This window comes from Trichomycterus rosablanca, unplaced genomic scaffold (genome assembly GCF_030014385.1).
Source record: "Trichomycterus rosablanca isolate fTriRos1 unplaced genomic scaffold, fTriRos1.hap1 scaffold_306, whole genome shotgun sequence".
In the NCBI taxonomy this organism is placed as follows: Eukaryota; Metazoa; Chordata; class Actinopteri; order Siluriformes; family Trichomycteridae; genus Trichomycterus; species Trichomycterus rosablanca.
The window spans coordinates 17,965-24,479 of NW_026947134.1; the positions used below are offsets into that span (position 1 = coordinate 17,965).

The 6,515-nt window shown below is 46.8% G+C and overlaps 1 non-coding gene across 1 annotated transcript; it reads left to right on the forward strand.

Annotated features, from left to right (window-relative positions):
* Positions 1–334: 334 nt before the first annotated feature.
* On the forward strand, positions 335–449 carry LOC134307567 (U5 spliceosomal RNA). Its single transcript, XR_010009991.1, has one exon. It is a non-coding gene; the product is annotated as a U5 spliceosomal RNA (small nuclear RNA).
* Positions 450–6,515: the final 6,066 nt, after the last annotated feature.

Here is a 6,515-nt window from a genome sequence, read left to right on the forward strand (position 1 = left end):
GCTGGTGACTGGGCACTGCTGGGATAAGGGGTACGGCGCCTTAGACCTTAGCTTAGCCCAGGCCCAGGGTTTCCTCTGTCCTTTTGCGCTAGGGAGTCCCCTTTTTTCCGCTTTTACATTTTTCCCTCCGTTTTACTTAAAAAAAAGATAGAAAAAGACTTAATTTTTCCCCACCCTATGTTCCTCCAAGCAAAGGCTGTGCTGCCCCATCTGCTGCCTAGTCACCCACCCGACGACCCAAGGGCACTCCTGTTGCAGGTTTTTGTCACTCTACCTCGAGCCCTCTTCCTTGAGCGGCCGGTGGCCTATGGAGGCCCGAGCGAGCAGTGAGCAGGGCTTGAGTTGCTCTTCATTTACGTACAAAACTTTCGCCTTTTACTAAAGATTTCCGTGGAGAGGAACGTTGACAAGTTCAACTTATTTTTTGAAGGCTTTGCCTTTGCAAAGCTGCTCTTTTGCTGGTGGAATGAAAGAATGTTTGTGGGCGTGAAGGCGGCCGGTCAGCACTAGTCCGGGCCCAGAAAATCGATGTTACAATAGTATCACTTCAAGATTGCCACAAGCTTTTCAGTAAGTGCAGCAGCGACCTTGAACATCCTGCACTTCTGGGAATTAGAGCTGCGCTGCTGTTTGCCAGTGAAGAAATCCCAATGATTGTTCACCTCTACAACCCTTACGTGGAGGAAGAAAATATCTGGGCCTTCTTAGCAAGGTAATGTGCATCAGTTTCAACTGGCGAGAGGCTTAAGGATTGTTTTGGAATTTGGACTGGAAGGTGACGTTATAATGTCCTGCTGAGGGAGGATCCGGCTGGAGGCATACAACACCCACCTGGCAGCTTTGCCATCAGTCCACACAGAGGATATCTGCACTACCCAGGTCAACCGATCTACTGCAGGCACTGTGGGGCTCTGGGTCATACCAAAGATTCCTGTCAGGGCCTCAGATGCAGATTCTGTGGGCAGGAGGGACACATGGCAGCGAACTGCACAGCGCCTAGAACCTGTAGCCTTTGTCGTAGCGAGGCTCACCTGTATCGGAGCTGTCCATTAAGGGACAACACATTCGCAAGCCTGTTTTCTGGAAACCCAAGAATGGAGAACGAAGATTATACACAGGCACTGGGCAACAAAACAACAAATCGGACTGGAGAGGGTGAGGCCTTGACAGAGATGCAGGCGGAAGCAGAGGAAAGAGAAGGAGATGCAGTAGTGGAGGAAACAATGGAATCTGGAAAGGGAAAGGAGTCCGAGACCAACCCTGCAGAACCACAAGACACCAAAACATCGACAAAACCCACAACCAGCCACAGATCACTAACTTGGGGAGAAAGGGTGGAAAAAGAGATCACAGAGAAAAGCAAAAACCAGAACAATCACCACCACAAGGATCCACAGAAAGAAAACGCTGATGGGACAACAACTGAAATGGAAAGTGATCAAGGAATCCCAAGCAAGAAAGAAGGACAAAGTGGCAAGGCAAAAAGGAGTAAAAAAGGAACACACCAAACGGATAAGGAAAGAGACAGAATAACAAAGGAAGAATGGGTCAAGAAAATGAGAACAAAGGCAAGACTATACAGCTTCTTGGACCTGGAAAGTGAAATGGAGTCCCTAAGTTCGGAGGAGAGCGGAAAGGAAAATGATGAAGGAAAAAAGGAGCAGGAGAACAAAAGAAGAAGTAAGTGTTCAAAGTAGGAAAAGAGAGAGAAGTAATTGGAGGAAAATAGGGAAAATGAGAACAAGAACATGTAGAAAGGAAAATAAATCTGAAGGAAGGAAAACTTACATTAGCAACCCTGAATGCAAGGGGCATGAGACAGACGGGAAGACGAATGGCAATTTTTAAGTCCTTGGAGATACTCCCACTAGATGTTATCTTTGTCCAGGAGTGTCATCTACGAAAAGAAGCAGAGGGGACTTGGTTTTCCAGAGGGTGGGAATGGGGTCCATCGGTGTGGGGGGCAGGGGAGGGAAAAGGGGATAGGGTAGGAATATTGTTTAAAAGTTTCGATTTTGTAGTAAGCAAAACAGTAGTGGCTGTACCAGGGAGAATTTTTTATACTGATGTAACTTGGAGAGGGGTGCCCTTTAGAGCTATTTGCATCTACGCTTCAGCAACTCGAGGCAGGAGAAGGGGTTTCTTCCGAGAGCTAGAGCCACTCCCTCAAACCAACAGTCCAGGCTTTAAGAAACAGCAAAAACATCAGAAGATAGAGAGAGAGCAACATGGAGGAATTCGAGAGAAAATGCCTCATGATTTGATTATATAATGGTACAGGAAAACACAAAGGTTGATAGTTTCAGAGTAGAGCCACATTGGTGTACAGATCACTGCATAGTGAGCACTACGGTAAGGATAGAAAAGGGAAAGAAAGGACCAGGTTTATGGAAACTAAACATAACATATCTACAGGATCAGAACTTCAGACCTTTAGGTCGCTTTATGTTGGGTGGCAGGCCTTGAGAGGGCTTTACAAGACATGGGCGGAATGGTGGGAACACTTGAAAGCCAAGGTGCGGATTTTCTGCCAACAGTGGGGATGGCAGAGGGCAAGAAAGGAAAGGGAAAAGGTAACCCGATGGTCAAGGGTCTTGCAGGGTGCATGGAGTGAAGGCAATATAGAAGGAAGCAGGGTGGCTAGAATGAACCTAAAAGATCGGTACAGTAGCGCACCCAGACCAAACTTGCGGAGTACCAGGACGGTTGCACAGCCTGAATATCTTACTGGTTCGAGATGCAATAGCCTGGGCACAGCAACGCAATCTGCCTTTAGCAATCCTGGGACTAGACCAGGAAAAGGCTTTCGACTGTGTCAGCCACCAGTTTCTCTTCACTACCCTCAATAAAATGGGGTTTGTCCCATCGTATGTGTCATGGGTGCACATCCTCTACAAGGGAGCTACAAGCCGAGTAAACGTGAATGGATACTATTCGGAAGGAGTAGAACAAGCAGGTGGAGTAAGGCAGGGCTGTCCACTTTCCTCACTGCTGTACATCATCTTTCTTGAACCACTAATGGCCCGACTATGAGCGGAGCCCAAATTCGTAGGACTGCATATCCCAGGTGGGAAAGGTGTGCAAGCCAAAGTGTCAGCATATGCAGACGATGCCACCCTTTTCATGAGTTCAGAAGGGGATTTCCAGATAGTGGAGCAGACACTTTTTTTCAGAAAATTTTCCAAAGCTACCGGGGCACGGGTGAACAAAGCAAAGTCAACAGTACTAGGTATAGGCGCATGGCGAGGTAGGCAGGAGGTGCCAGGCGGCTTTTCCGTGTGCCATGATGGGGTCCGGATCTTGGGAGTGCAGTTCTGGAGAGAGGGAAGCGCTATAAAAACTGGGAAGCAAGACTAGCGAAGGTAAGACAAAAAATAGAAAGATGGGCAACAAGAGATTTATCTCTGACAGGGAGAGTGGCAGCAATAGACAGCGACGTCTTCTCGACCCTAGTCCACCTGGCCTACGCGTTTTCTGTTCCCTTCTGGACAGGAAGGCGGCTTGAACGCCTATTTTTTTATTTCATATGGGGAGGAAGCTGCGAGTGGGTAGCAAGAGGCATAATGTACCAGGAAACAGCTAAAGGCGGGAAAGGAGTAGTGTGTGCCCCCTTAAAACTAACAGCCTTGTATCTGGCTAATGCAGCAAAACTGACACAAGGATGACACAAACAGACATCGATAGTGAAGCACTTCAGCCAAAGTGGCTGGACGGGAGGAGCAGAGACCTACATTGTTTAACAGCCTTGAAAAGATTACCGGTAAGAGAACGAATGTTCCGCCATTGGGCGTAGTGGCACACCAAGATGCCCACTGGGGTGTGGAGGTGAAGAAACCGTAGAACATGCCATGTGGTCATGTCCAGTAGTGGCCCAGCTCTGGGACTCAATTTCAAAATGGTGGCCGGAAAAACGCGAAAGTCCTGGTCCTCTGGGGTACAAAAGCAAATGAATCAGCCAATCTGTGGATCGCAGTATCTGAAGCGAGAAAAGCACCATGGGGGAGGTGATGCGAGTTTCTTCAAAAGCAGGCAGTAAAGAGGCAACCGAACTTTTTCCATACTTTTTTGTACAAGTACCTATACAAGTACAAGAAAGTGGTCCGGTTAAAAGAACAGGGAAAAGAACAAAGCAATGTAGGCAAAGATCCAGAAGAACAACAAAACTCTGGTAAAATAAGTTAAAATCTGCAAAATCGAAACTTGATGATGTGGTGGTGGGACTAGGGTGAGACAAAGTCAGAGCTGTTTAAGCTGCAGGCTGTATAGAAGGTGGAGGGAGGAACACATTGGAGGACTGAACCTGGAAAAGCCACAAACAGACATCGATAGGGAAGCACTTCAGCCAAAGTGGCTGGACGGGAGGAGCAGAGACCTACATTGTTTAACAGCCTTGAAAAGACTACCGGTAAGAGAACGAATGTTCCGCCATTGGGCGTAGTGGCACACCAAGATGCCCACTGGGGTGTGGCGGTGAAGAAACCGTAGAACATGCCATGTGGTCATGTCCAGTAGTGGCCCAGCTCTGGGACTCAATTTCAAAATGGTGGCCGGAAAAACGCGAAAGTCCTGGTCCTCTAGGGTACAAAAGCAAATGAATCAGCCAATTTGTGGATCGCAATATCTGAAGCGAAAAAAGCACCATGGGGGAGGTGATGCGAGTTTCTTCAAAAGCAGGCAGTAAAGAGGCAACCGAACCTTTTCCATACTTTTTTGTACAAGTACCTATACAAGTACAAAAAAGGGGACCGGTTAAAAGAACAGGGAAAAGAACAAAGCAATGTAGGCAAAGATCCAGAAGAACAACAAAACTCTGGTAAAATAAGTTAAAATCTGCAAAATCGAAACTTGATGATGTGGTGGTGGGACTAGGGTGAGACAAAGTCAGAGCTGTTTAAGCTGCAGGCCACGGAAATTTTTTGCCTACAGGACTTTTCCACGTGGGATTCATGGACATAACATTCAGAGATATGCCAGCAAGAGTTTCTAGCAGCAAGGGAAAGGCAGAATGAGCACAGAGATCTGGAGGGACTGACGGTGAGAGCTCTTTTCATCTGGGAGGAGGTGAGCCTAACGGTTCACATGTATAACCCGTTCATGGAGGAGGAGGACATCAGACAATACCTGCAAAGGTATTGTCTAAAAGTGGAAGGCGGGGAGGAGTTGACAAACAGGTATGGGATATGGAACGGGAGACGGAGATATAGGGTCTCCAGCCCTTGACCTGCCGAAAATGTGGAGGAGCTGGACACATAAGGGCAACATGTACCAAGCAGAGGTGCAGGAACTGTGGGTCGGAAGAGCATGGAGCAGCAGAATGCAATGTACCAAAAAGATGCGGCCTATGCAACAAAGAGGACCACCTATACAGGAACTGCTCGGTGAAAAGGCGAACATTTGCAGATCTATTCGCCCCTGAGTACTTAGAGGAGACACAGATGGAAGCCACAAGCTCAGGAGAGAAGGAGAAGGAGAAAGGATCAACACAAGAAGGAGAGCTTGAAGGGGATTAAGAGAAACCAGAGGCAGGAACACAAACAATAGAGAAAACAGCAGGAACAAAGACAAAGAAAACCAAAGAGCTGAATGAAGGAAAGGAATAGAAGAAGAAAGAAGAGGTACAGGAAAGACAGGAGGAAGGCAGCACCCCCGGTGGTGAGGTGGAGCAAACAGCGGGTGGCAAACGTCCGTTTCCTGAAGATGAGCTTGGGGACAGCCCAGTCCGGAGAACACGCCCTGAAGGGCTAAGTTGGAGCCAAGTGGTGGAAGAAGAGGAAAGAGAGGAGGAGCAAATATATGATGAACTGCTAAAAAGGTTAAATGATGAAATGCAGACAATGCACACAACAGGCTCAGGAGAGGAAGTGGTGAGTATGGACTTTTCAACAGGGTCAGGAGACCAAAGCAGGACTCAAGGGAACGATGAATGGACTAGTGGGATGGAAAAGAAATAAAGGAAAATAAATGGAAAGGATGCTAAAAATAGGGACGTTTAACGCCAGAAGACTGAGAAACATGAAGAAAATAAGTTTGGTTTTTAGTTTTATAGAAGATTTAAGTTTGGACATTTGTTTTATTCAGGAAGCGCACGTAAAGGACTTGAAGGACATTAAAAGATTTCAAAAGGACTGGGGGAGGGGGAAATCAGTGTGGTCCATGGGGGGGGGGGGGGGGGGGGGGGTACACTCCAGTGGAGTTGGAATTCTGTTTAATTAAGGGATGGGGTATGAACTTAAAAAAAGTTATAGGTGGTGAAGTAGGGAGGATGGTTGGAATAGATTTAAGTTGGGGGGAGTAAAGTTGAAGGTGTTGAATATATACGGACCACAAAATTTAAAAGACAAAAATATTTTTTATGAGGATGCCAAGTTATTAGGTGCAATATGGGACAGGGTACTGGAAATTAAATGTAAAAATATTACAGAAAAAAGGGATAGACAAGGAATTCAGAGTGTTCTGGGAAGGGGTTAGGGGTTTAATGAATGTTTAATAAAACTGTGACAGGAGAGGACATTTGC